Genomic DNA, 13710 nt, shown 5'->3' with positions numbered 1-13710 from the left:
TAACCCCAATCATCTCAGTTGCTGAGTTAGATGTGATATCTCTACTAAAACAGATCAACACAGCCTCTGGCACTCCATATGTTGCTATTGATCTGGTGAGTATGTACTTTTCAACCCCTTGTCAATAAACAGGATCAAAAGCAGGTATCATTTAAGTGGGAAGGACATCAGTACACATTCACAGTCTTGCTTAAGGCTATATGAAGTCTCTTGTGTAATGTCACAAAATAGACTGCAGGGATCTGAATTGCCTTTGCTTTTCCATAGGCATGCAAGAATGCTGTATTGATGACATTATGCAAATTTAACCTGGTAAACAGAAACAGCAAGTTGTGTGTCAGAAATGAAACTCCATGAAGATTCCACAACCTGCCCCATCAGTGATACTTTTAGGAGTCCAACGACCTGGGGATGCTCTTTGAGGTAAAGCACAAGATGTTAGATCTTGTATCTTCTTCCAGTTTTCTACTGCTACATATAAAACCACCACGTTATTGTGCTCACAGATTCTGTGGGTCAGGAATTTGAGCAGGACACACCAAGAGATTCTTGTCTCTACTTCTTGATTTCTGCCAGCTTTTCTAAATTGGGGCTCCATGATAGAATTAAGCCCCAATGCCCAAAGGCATCCATTTGTATGTAATGAACTAATTTCTCTCCTGTGTATCTAGAATGGTGCCACACTTGGGAGAACTGAGAAAACAGTCACTCAAACCATTTTCTCTCTTCTGTGGCTCCGACGAGGAAACTCAGTTGGAAGAGCAGGCTGAAGCCTTAGGTAGGGAAACTCAAATGGCAGGAAGTGACACAAACTGGACTGGAATCTTATAGAGTCACCTTCACCTATTTCTGGTGCATGGGCTGGGTGACTTGAAGGCTAGGCTCATTGAGGACTGCCAACTGGAACACCAACAGATGGCCTCATTGTTTAGCTTGGACTTCTTCATAATGTGGCAGCTTCAGGGTAATTAAGAGTAAGTGTCTCAATACAAGGGAGAAGTTACATGGCCTGTTATGACTCAGCCTCAGAAGTCAAGGAGATAAGAAAGTGTGGAGAAAGCCGTGTAGAGAGACCAACTGTACCGGGCACATAACACCCAGATCCCTGTGTCACACACAGGCGCATCAGAGCACCTCCCCTGCAAGGGCAGCACTAAACCACTGGGTGGACAGGACATCCTGAGGATGCCATCCAGACTCTCTCCCTAGCTACTCCAGGACTTGCATGACAGAGGAGACATGGGGCAGGGACAGAGGGTCAGCATGGCCCCAACAGCATGAGTGCCATCTCGCCAAGACCAGTCTAGCAACTGCTGTATTGAATGTCTTCCTGTCACAGAGAGACTGACATGGAAACCTCTATCTGCACAGGCATCCCTGAAGGAGACCAGCCAGTCACTTGCTGGCAGGTTTCTTTCCACCAGACATCCTTCTAAATCCTCTAAACAGTGACTCAGTAACAGAAAGAGATATGGGTTTGCCTTCCTTGACGCAGTGCCTCTGCCAGTACCACCATGGACTTAACCATCCCTACATATGTGCACACCTGGATGTCTGAGGAGTTAACACCCCAGGGATAATCCTTGAATGACTGATGCCGGGGGCCAGGAAATGATTTCTCTCTTTCATTCCTTGAGAGGATGGTCCTCAAAGGTCCAAGCAGGATGGAGCCCCATCTGCCCACACTAGGGAACAGCTTGATAAAGCACCTTATACTGGCTTTCCTTCCATCTTGTTTGACATCTCTTAATCTCCTGTTCCTGGTGCCTGTGTTTCCCACATAAAACACATTCCTCACCCTCCTTCCTCAAGTTCTGCTTTCTAAGAGAATCCAGGCTAAGACGGTCTCTGAGACCTATTCACAAAACATGCTTTTTCTGTGAAGTGAGAGGTCCATGTATTGTAATTCAAGCAGTCTCTACTCACATGAGCAAAAGGGTGTTTTTTGGTTTGTTTGTTAGCTTACTTGCTTGCTTATTTTTAGGTTAAAAAAAAGGAGTTTGGAGAACACACAAAAAAATCAGGTTCCTGCTTAGCTACTGTAGATTCTGTTCACGAATGTGATGCCCATCACACTGGTCTTCAGGTAGGCTGTGCAGGTGGTGCCCTGCACAGGGGTGTGGCTGAGGAGTGGGTGGGGCTTCATTCACAAAAGCAGAGTCCTGGCACAAGTTGCATCTGCTAAGAGGAAAGGGTGCCTGTTCCTAATTCCAAAAAGGGTCTGTCAACTCACTAAGCCATGTGTCTGAGAAGTCCTTCCACACAAGGAGGGCACATTTTCTAATCACCAGAAAATCATCCTGTGGACCAGCAAAAAGCAGCACCCACCCTACTCCCACCTCTGCTACTCAGCTCTTGATGACCCCACATCTGGTTCAAAGCTAAGCACATTTTCTTAATTAATTAAAAAACTCAGAACACAGTTCACCACATGTTTTAAAGTTCTCAGGTCCAGAACTCTTGAGAAAAAATATTTTTGTAGTTGGAATGAAATTCAGAAATTATCTAAGGCTAGGCCAACCCCTCCATTTCACAGATGAGGAAATTGAGTCCAGAACTGCTTCTACATCGCCTCCTTCTCTCACCAGGCTGGATGCCAGGCTCCAGACAGGGTGCTGCCAGGCAGCGTCAGTGACCTAGCTCAGTCTCAAGTAAAGAACTGCTGTCATTGACTAAGTAACCCCCTTCCTGAAAGCAACGTTATGAAGATAAGTGAGAAAATGAAGCACCAATCAACACTGTGCAAACTTAAATATACACTTTTCTCTTGTGCATGATGTTTTTTGGAGGAATTGCTGTTTTTTATGAATACTTGGTAACCTCCTTTGACTTTGGCTCTAGGCATCTGTAAAATTGAGGACATGTTATTGTATTCATATTATTTCAATGTACCTTGGACAACAGGCTAAAAAAAAAAGAAGAAGAGAAGAAAAAGAGATTTGCTGAATGGCCATTTGATTGTTGTGTTTTTAACAAGCCATGGACATTACACTGGGGCCTTTTAACTCACTGGTGGCACAGCTTTGAGCATGTTCTGTTGTAGGTTGTAATTGATCATATTTCACTGTAAAATGGAAGATAAGACTGACAAAAGAATTGTGGTTATAAAGCCACTAAGAGGAAGCTAAGAGAGGGATGCAGGTAAGCTAGTTTCCAAGACATGAAATAGAGAGCAGGAGAGATTGTGCTGTGGCCCAGGCTTAAAGAATTCATGAATTCCAGTGTGAGCTCTGTCAGTTACCTCAACATTTTGTGCTGGCTTTTCCTCATTACCTCGGCCAGGTGACTTCCCCTGACCTGTCTCAGGTTAATAGATAAACTAATGATGGCAATGTGCCTGACATCCTCCATGTTCTCCTTTGGCCCAGAGCAGGCAGCTGAGCTGGAGCACACATTTGCCACGGCTCTCCACGTTGCAGGTATTGGAAACTGAGGACTCACCTGGCTGACCTGAGCCCCCAAATTCCCACAATTCTGCTCTCCATTCTGTGTGATCTCAAGGAATATGAGACTGAGAAGCAGCTATTCACCTGCCCCGATCTGCCAGCTGCCTACTGCTGCGGGGTTACACACTTGTAGGAAGTGACCCTGGAGGAAGTGAGATTTGAAGGATGGACAGGATTTCTGCAGATCCTCACCTGCACAATGAGGAGAATCTTCCATAACGTGAGGGACTTGTTTTGCATCTTAGTCAAGAAGACAGTGGGTCAACTGCAAATCCGAGAAGGTGATCTTACCTCCTTTTGTTCAAAGTAGGAGGGAGGGAAAGATTGGGCCCTTTTGTATAATACTGAACCCTACTTCCTGGTTAGAGTCCCGACTCTGTTGCTTATCAGCTCTGTGACTTGAGGCAGCTACCTTAAGATCTCTGTGCCTCAGTTTCCTTATGTGGGAATTGGGGAAAACAACCACTAACAGTTATTGGCTGCTTACTAAGCACCAAACCCAGTTCAGAACGCTTTACTCATATTTATTCATTTACTCCTCAAGATGACCCCCTGAGGTAGACACTGTTATTGCCCCAATTTTACAGGTGGGAAAACCGAGTCACACAGCTGGGAAGTGGGAGAGGCAGCATTCAAAGCCCAGTGGACCGGCCCCATTATATCCACGCTCTTAGCCACTCGGTAGAGTGGCGAACAGTGTTACCTCCTTCACAGGGTTGTTGAGACACTTAGCCAGTTAGTCACGTGCAGTGCTTAGGGCGTGCAGTGCCAGCCACCTGGTGAGCGCTCAGGAGATGTGAGCTGTCACTGCTACTCTTGTTCTGCTCTCATCGGGGGTTGGTGAAGAGGACACTGGAGTGGAAGAGGGCACGGGAGCAGAGATGGGCCAGCAGGAAACAGCAAGGTTGGGATGACTTGGGTCTTCCTTTCCCTGGAAGTCCCCCTTTCCCCCAGGCAGCAGGGATGATACTACTGGGATCCAAGAATGCACAATTTTATCTCTGTACAACATGCCACAAAGAATTTCTGTGCTCACGTGGGCCAGGTGATCTGTGATCCTGTCTCCATGCTTTTGAGGCTCTGAGCACAGGCAGAAAAATCAAATCACTCACCTCACATTGCTTCAACAGGCACTTCCTTTCTGTTTCAGTTTCCTAAGAGACACCCCTTTTCTCCAGGGGTCTGACACCTGGGGCTCTGCTCTCTGCGTTTGCTGCACATCCCGCATCGTCAGACCCATTTCCTGCCCTCTCTGCCCTCTCCTGTGCCCCAGGAGGCTACCCTCTATGGACTGTTTAGCCAGACTCCCTTGCCAGCGGGCTTCCGTTTGGGCTTGGTCAATGAGAGGCACCAGTGGAAAAGAAAAAGGAAGGAGAAAGGGATCAGAATAGTTCTTCCCTGCTTCACCAGTGTCTGACAAGGGCTATGACCTTCACTGCTACAGCTTCCATCAAGGGTCCCCTCCTCCACAGTCCCCACCCTGGGCTCTGGTAACTATTTTCTCCTCTTGTCCCTTTACCCTAAGGGTGCTCATGGCTTCCCACTGTTCCCAGTGTCTGGATGCCTTGTCACCCTTACTTGCTTCCCTTACCCATGTCACACCACTGTGGCTTAATTCACGCTCTGCACTTCCACCAACTGGTTGAACCCAGGTCCCTGCCAGGACCTTGGCTGATATACCTATGTGCATGGGGACCACTTTACCCAGGAAGCCCAGAGGTTGAGCTGTAGCTGTTCCACTAATTCTTACGATAGAAGTTAATCTGGTTGTAAATGCTGATTGGTACCTTGTTAATGTTGATTAACATTAAAATTGGAAGTGACAGACGAGCATGAGAAAGAACACAAGTATTACCCATATTCTCAGCACCAAAGACAAGCACTATTTTACCACGAACGGTTTTTCTTATCACAAAGGGATCATCTTGCATTGTTTATTGGCTTAAATATATTCTGAATAATTTTCTTCCTCAGTAAGTATGCTTCAACACTGGTGAATGTGCTTCTAATACCTCTAAGTCAAAGTTGCTGATGGCTGCATAGTACCCCACCTATGCCACTTCCACAGTTGACTCAGTCCTGTACTAACAAACATTCAGGTCAGTTCCAATTTTCCTTGCTATAAACACTGCTGCAATGAACATCTTTGTACAACACAAAATATCACCTGAAAATACAACACAATAAACTCAGGCTTCCTAGAGGCAAAGCCGCCCCTGTGCTGCAGCAGCATGGCCACTCCCTCTCCAGAGACAATAATATCTGTCCTCCGTGCCTCCCACGGACGTTGTGAGGTTCAACTGAGAAAATGTATATGCAAGTTCTTTATAAACTGTAAAGTGTATGGAGCGGTTTTAATAGTACAATCTTCTTCTTTCACAACAACCCTGCAAGGGAAGCATGGCGGATATACCCTCAAGGTACACTGGACTGACAAGTTTGGCAGACATAAAGAACTGAAGGCCTTCTTTTGGGCTTTTATATGTTTATTTCTCTTTAGCACAACACAACAAAGCACTGTGTGTAAGGAAAGCAGCTCCTGTACTAGAGTAAACTGCCAGCTGGTATATATTCCATCAGCACATTAACTCACTGTACCCCTCCCAGAGCACCATTTCCAACAATTGAAGGAATCTGAGTCGTCTGAGAGGTCCCCGGGGCCCTGAAGCCCCTCACTGCCGATACTGGTAAGTCCAACTCCTACAGCTGACTAGTCATAATGACTACCTCCTGGTCTTTTCCTGATAGTCTCTTCTAAAAAGCACTTTGGATAACTCTGCTTGATTTTTAAACCTGAGCAATAGTTTAGTTTCTATGGGAATGTTTATGTCAAATACAGAAACCACACAGACATCTCACATGAAGACCACCCCACTGCTCAGAAGAAGGCACTCCGTTTTGGACACATTCTTGACTTACCTTCTGCATGTTCTCTGCTCTTGCTAAGGCAATTACTATTAAAATGTCAAACACAGTTTCCTGGAGCAAGAGTCTTACATAGTTTTTCATTCTTAATGAAAGGTGTCGAACAAGTTTTTAAAGTCTGGCTTGAGTCATGCTTAATGTTATTTGTTAACCAGCGTGAAAAGAAAAGGTTTCTATACGTTAAAGTGGTTATGTTCTACCAAGGTGAATGATGTTCCAGGGCATGTTATTCGACATGATTGCTTGTTTTCTACTGTGGTTTGATTTTTTTCAACCAAAATTCAATAAAGGGGACATAACCCTACTTTATAATGTCAAAAGGGGTTTTGTCTTAAATCCTCATGAATTAAAAAAATGCACAAAGCCTTCTCTCTCACTCTTTTCTCAACTACTTGGTCATTTTTATCTCTTCTGAGAGGGACAGAAAGGAGGTGCAGGGAACAGTGTTTATGTGCCAGATGTGACCAGCCTCAACAGTATGAGAGGCCCACAGCTTGTTTTCTGTGTGGGTTGAGGAAGCACCTGCCACCTAGTCAGACAACCTGATCCAGGGGTCTTGGCAAGGAAAGGTCTGCATGCCTCGCACAGAGATACTGAAATTGCTTTTGTTTCCTTCCTGCCTAATTTTATCTCTGTAGATATTCCACTGTTTCCATGGGTTTATTCATTTCCATCACTACTACTGACCCCATTTTTTTTTATACTTGTGTATTCAACCAAAGAAAATGAATAAGAAAAACAATTATGATAGTGAAAAAAAAAATGATTCAAAACTGCCATATGGGGCTTCCCTGGTGGCGCAGTGGTTGGGAATCCGCCTGCCAGTGCAGGGGACATGGGTTCGAGCCCTGGTCCAGAAGGCTCCCACATGCCGCAGAGCAGCTGGGCCCATGTGCACCAACTACTGAGCCTGTGCTCTGGAGCCTGCAAGCCACAACTACTGAGCCCATGAGCCACAACTACGGAAACCCACGCACCTAGAGTCCGTGCTCTGCAACAAGAGAAGCCAAGGCAATGAGAAGCCTGTGCACTGCAATGAAGACACAGCACAGCCAAAAATAAAAACAAATAAATAAATTTATAAAAAAGAAAAGAAAAGGAAACACTGGGTCCATCCCCCACCCCCTTCCCTCACTTTAAAAAAAGAAAGAAGAAAACTGCCATATGTGAGATCCACGGGCGTCCCTGATTAATTTTCATTTTCATTCTTTAGCTCTGAGCTTGGTCTGATTCAGTAAATGTGTGAATAAGTATGGTCATGGACCTGATTTCCTTGCAGCTTTAGAAAAAATGAACTAGCCCAAGTCTCTTTCTTACCAGAATAGTCTCCTGAAAGAAAAGAACTGTGATTCCATGTGCAAGTGGTCCCAATGCCACAGTGGCAGACCTTGGTCACAGAGCAATCCCAAAGTGGGAATTCCTATAGATTTTAGAGAGCAGCCAGCTAACACTGAAAGCATCACGTTGTAGACAACATTGGCCACTCCTTTGTTTGTATCTCCCTTGTCTTTTGTTGGATCCATAGACTCCTACCCATTTTGGATGCTCAAAATACTGACTCTGAAAAAAATAATCAATTAGCAAATACCAAAGGGTTAGAACACGCGGGAGTCTAAAAAAAAAAAAAAAAAAAGCATCAGCATGATAATTGTACCAAAAGTACTTGTGGAAATCTAAAAGTGGGGAGATCACTGTATGTTGGGAACAACTGGGAGAGACCCCATGCAGGAGCAGAGATGAGCTGAGCTTTGGATATGCAGGATGATTGGATAGGCAGGAAGAGGAAAGACGTGGCATCTGTGGGGTACAGGGTGACAGAGGTGAGAAGGTAAGTTTGAACGGGTGTGTTAAGGAAATGGTGAGTCTGACTAGAAAGAGCTCTCATGAAGAGGTAATGGCACCTGGGGGTGGCATGTCATTAGGAACCAGTTAGTTCACTGGAAGCCTACGAGATTTGGACTTGATCCTACAGGCAACAGGAAGTCACTGAACATTTTTAGGCAGAAGAGTGGCAGGGGAAAATGCCTTTAAAGACGATTAATGTGGCACTGATAACCAAAATGAATGTCAGGAGACTTCTGTGCAGTCCAGCTGTGAGGCCACAAGGTAGGAGAAGATGGTGGCCTTGGCAGTGGAGAGGGTAGAAATGAATGGCCAACACTGGCAAAGAAGACTTGACAGAACTCTGGGAGCTGCCCAGCATCTTCTCAGGAAATACCTCATGGATAAAGTTTTTTTTTCTCTTTCTGTAAAAATCCCCCCATTCTATTCCTTTATTTTTCCTTTGACAGTCGGATCAATGATGCTGTGCTAAGATGTCAGAGGCAGACGATGACTTAAAATAGGAGCAAGAGAACACACAATTGACCAGCGACAAGGAATATTAAGCAACGAGCACACTATAAGAAATAACTTCTCATAAAATTCCTTCAACATTCTGGTAAAATATAGTTTTCAATAGTAAAAAACCAAAAGAATTGGATAGGGTTCGGGGGAGTTACACAAGAAGCCATTTACTCCAAATTCTTCTTCAAGTTGTGGCATTTGGGTTGTGGTTGACTCCTGTGACACTAAGAGAAAGCAAGTTAGCCTGGATTAAATATAGTTTTTCCGCTTTCCAAATTACCTCAATTGCTCATGGTCATTGCCCTTCACACATCTGGACTCCAGGAATGAGTCATTTAAAGAGGCACCCCGACACAGGAGTTTCTGTTCTCTTCCATTGCGCTAATGTGTATTCTGTACTTGGACCGCCTGTTAAATCAGGGAGGAAAACAGGAGTATCTAAAGCAGCCATGCGAAGTTCCACAGGCATAGTGTCTGAAGGAAACTAAGCCCGGCCAAAATGACCTCAGGCATCCGCCAAGGAGAAGAACCTTGCTTCTAAGAATGTTCTGCGGCCTTCCACATCTCCTTCCATGACAAGCATCAGTGGTGTGACAATTAGGCATGGTGGGTGGGCATTTCTGTGGGCTGGCAGCCTATTTTAACTTCCAACTGTGGGAGTGAGCTTTAACTCTGTGCTAAAATTAGGGGAATCCAGCAACTCCTGTGGTTATTTCAATCAGTTCCCACTTATTGGGTAGTAGCAGCACAGTTAAGTAATAACATGGTAACCTTGCCAAGACATAAATGAAATGCTGAGCGTTGCCCAGTTGGATCTGCAATCGCTTCAATGATCTAAGTGGAGAACCAAAGCAACAAAATTGCTGCTGGCACCTCTGGGGGTGGGGGGAGCTGGGGACATGGCTAGAATCCCCAGAGCAACTCTTCTGATGCTTGGGGAAAATTTAAGGGAGAGGAACCGATTGGCCTGGTAGTCCAAATCTCCCTGAAGAAATGCCAGGAGTCTCAATGGTCAGGAAGCCTCGGTTTGATCTCCGCTCTCGAAGACCACACACTGGCTCTGCCAGAGCAACTCACTGCCAGAGCCAGGGCATCCAACCAGACCTTGGCCCTGGTGCTTGGGTTCACACGATAGTAATGAATGCAACAATGATCTAGATAAGCAGCTTCTTAGGGCTGCACTACGCACAATATGGTCTAGGCTGTCTCTACGCTGAGAGGAGAATTTCCTCTAGCTGAAAGAGAAAGAGGCCATGATGCCAACTTCCAGTTCAGGCCAGGTGGCCATGGTAAGGAGAAGATGAAAAGAAGGAGGAGGGCAGAGCCAGAAGCCTTGAAGAAAGGTTCTATCAAGGATGCTTAGAGCACCAAGGGGCTGATCACCCCTAAACCATCCTCACTGCATTGGGGTTAGAGTTGGCGGGGAGGGTGAGGAGGGAGGCCTGAGGTGGTGAAGGTCGCTGATAACCACAGAGTGACCCAGACAAAGTGACCCTAAGTTTGTGGATTATGCAGGGCTTTTCATTTCACCTCCCCTGCCCTGTGCTGGCCATTTCCTTCTGGATGGTTAGGCTGATCTGAGTTCAAGTCCAGCCCACCCTCAAAGGGCAGGAGTTACACAGGGGCAGGACCACCGGCAGCCACTGCAGAAGTCTGCCTACCACACACACCATTACCATTTAGCCCATCTGAGAACCAGAATGAGCCACAGGAAAGGAGAAAAAGGAAATCAGCCTATCGGGTTGATGTCCTACTGTGGCTGTCAACTCCAGCTGCACTCCAGAATTATCCGGAGAGCTTATTAAAAATACTGATACCTGGTCCTACCTCCAGATAGCGGAAGTTAATTAGTCACAGGCAGGGCTTAGGCTTCAGAATTTTTAAATCTCTCCATATGATTCCAACAAGCAACAGGAATGGCAAACACTGCTTTAGACTTTCCAGCAAAGGTTAGGTGAGGGAGAAGATTGAAGCTTGGACTAACAGAAAGCGTGAGCATAAGCTCTGGGAGTTTCCAGGTGGAGTGGCCCATTAAATGTGACCAGACCAGTGTCCCTCATCCCCTACCTGAGGGTCGACTCACCTCCACACCACCCGGACAAGGAATGGTGCCTTGGCCTCTGGAAACCACTTCTCCCTGCCAAACACACATGAGGCCAGGCAACTCAGAAAGGGACACAGCTGACTGCTTGAAGTTCACCTTATGTTGAGCTGATTTCAATGATCTCTTCTATTCTTAGTAGAAGGCACAAAGAAAATTCCACACAATGTAAAAAAAAAAAAAAAAAAAAAAAAAAAAAGCTGAGCACCAGCTGTATTTATAGGATTGGTCCTGTTATACTTTCAATGGAGAAGCCTGCTCAGGTCAGAGTGGCAGGTCTCAGCGGTTCTGAAGCTCATCTGTCCTTTCTTGGCTCCTAGAAATCCACCTGTCCCACGTCCCATGCCCTGTACACCATGGCATCTTTCATATTCTAACAGTACCAAGGGGTTACAAGCTTAATGTGTTACTTTGCCTTTTGTTTTAACAATTGCCTTCACTGCCTTATCCTGAAATTGGGGCTGTACTGAAAAGTTAGCAGCTTTTGTTCATTAATTAATGTTTTCATTCAACAAATCTTTATTAAGTCTATTCCATGCCAGGCAGTGCTGGGTTCCAGGAGAATGGTGGGACAAAGGCAGCCACTGTTCCACCTTCATGGGAGCCTTCCCTAAGTAATCATATAAACACATGTCAAATCACAACTGTGATCCTCCTGGGGCCACACCTGGTGTGAAGGTTGGGGAAGGGAGGCTTGAGCTAAGATGGGAGAGTGAGGAAGAGTTAACTGGGGAAGACTAGGGAGCTGGGAGAATGGTCCAGGCAAAGGAGTTGGGGAGGGAACACGCATAGGAGGAATTGAGAGAAGAGCTGTGTGTGACTGAGGCCCAGAACAAGGGGGAGGGGGGAGGGGGGAGGGGGAGGGGGGAGGGGGAGGGGGAGGGGGAGGGGGAGGGGGGGGGAGGGGGAGGGGGAGGGGGAGGGGGAGGGGGAGGGGAGGGGGAGGGGGAGGGGAGGGGGGAGGGGGAGGGGAGGGGGGAGGGGGAGGGGGGAGGGGGAGGGGGAGGGGGGAGGGGGAGGGGAAGGGAGGGGGAGGGGGAGGGGGGAGGGGGAGGGGGGAGGGGGGAGGGGGAGGGGGAGGGGGGAGGGGGAGGGGGAGGGGGGAGGGGGGGGGGGAGGGGGGAGGGGGAGGGGGGAGGGGGGGGGGGAGGGGGAGGGGGAGGGGAGGAGGGGAGGGGGGAGGGGGAGGGGAGGGGGGAGGGGGAGGGGGGAGGGGGAGGGGGAGGTGGGGGAGGGGGAGGGGGAGGTGGGGGAGGGGGAGGCGGGGGGAGGGGGAGGCGGGGGGAGGGGGAGGGGGAGGCCATATGAAAATGTGTTATCATTATCCTGAGAAAAATAGAAGGCCATCAAAATGTGTTTACCCGTCCAGGGTAAATGTAAAGATGTCAGAAAGAGCCTCCAAATTTGGTACCCTCGTACCCCTAATTCATACCATTACTTTGTACTTGGGTTTTAAAACCTGGAAAACTCCTCTTTGAAACTGTAAAACCCTTTTAAAATATCCAAAGGCCTCTATCATTGATTCATTCTACAAATACTCCCAGGCACCCACTATGTGCCGGGCAGCTGCCCATATAGAGCTTACACCTATGGGAGACAGATCACGAACAACAGATGAGTTGCCTGGGTCCCCCCGGCACTCCTGATCCTCCCAGTGCTTCTCTGTCCCCAGTCGTCCTCAAACTGGCACTGGCGTGAGCCAAGTGACACAACAGTGAACAAAACAAAGTTCCTGCTCTTACCAGGCTGGCAGCCTAGTGACAAGAGGCAGGTAACACCTAACAAGTAAATAGGTATATACAAAACCCAGGCACTTGCGAATGCTATGAAAAATAAATCAGGTAAGGGGGCTACCAAACGATGAAGGGCTTGCTATTTCAGATTCAAGAGTCAAAGGTTTCTGATTACGTGACCTTTGTGCAGGGAGCATGCTGGGAAGCTACTTAGAGGAACAGCATTCCACAGAGATGGTAAAACACGTGCAAAGACCCTGAGGTAGAAGCATGTTTTGCGTGTTCCAGAAACACAGGGAGGTGAGGGTAGCTGCACAGGGGTGAGCAGAGGTGGGGCAGCACGACGAGACTGTTCCTGGGGAGCAGAGGGTTGTGATATCAGAGACAGAGGCAGGAGCCAGACCACACAGCATCTTGCGGGTCACAGTAAGCAGTTTGGATTCTGTGTTGCAGTGGGAAGTCAGCACGTGCAATATGCTGACTTTTTTTTTTTTTTTTTTTTTTTACGAGGTGGCTACATGTTGAGAGAAAATAAATCAGGTTAAGGGGATAGAGAGAGACAGGAAGACCAGGGAGGCTGTTTAAAACAAGCGGTCAGAGAAGTTCTCTCTGAGGAAGTGACTTTAGGGCTGAATCTTAAACTATCTGAAGCAGCAATCAGGCAGATACCTGGGAGAAGCTAGTTCCAGGCAGAGAAAACAACACTGAAGTGGGAATAAGCTTGACATATTCTAGAAAGAGCAAGGAGGTCAGAATGGCTGGTCTACATTATGGGAGGAAGAATGGGAGGAGACTAGGCCGGCGAAGCAGGCAAAAGCCAGTTCAAAAGGCCCTTGGAGGCCAGAGTAGTCCTTTTATTCTAAATCACTGGAAAGACTTTGAAGGCTTTTAAGTAGAGAAATGACATATTTGTTTTAGTAGGATTACTGATGGCTGTATTGAGAATAGACAATAGCAGGGATGAAGTGGAAGCAGGGAGATGGGACAGGAGGCAGCTGCCTAGGATGGGGATGGTCTGCACTGCAATGGCAGCAGTGATTAGGTTCCAGATCTATTATGAAAGAACTGGCAGTCCTCGCGGATGAATTGGATACAGAGGTGGAAAAAAAGTGGAAATCAAGGATGGATTTTGCTTTTGTTGTTTGTTGGTTGTTGAGGG

Source organism: Delphinapterus leucas, chromosome 3 (genome assembly GCF_059928025.1).
Source record: "Delphinapterus leucas isolate spDelLeu-1000000601 "Yukka" chromosome 3, BTC_Dleu_Yukka2, whole genome shotgun sequence".
Classification (NCBI taxonomy): domain Eukaryota; kingdom Metazoa; phylum Chordata; class Mammalia; order Artiodactyla; family Monodontidae; genus Delphinapterus; species Delphinapterus leucas.
The sequence above is the reverse complement of the archived record's forward strand: the minus strand, read 5'-3'. Positions refer to the sequence as shown.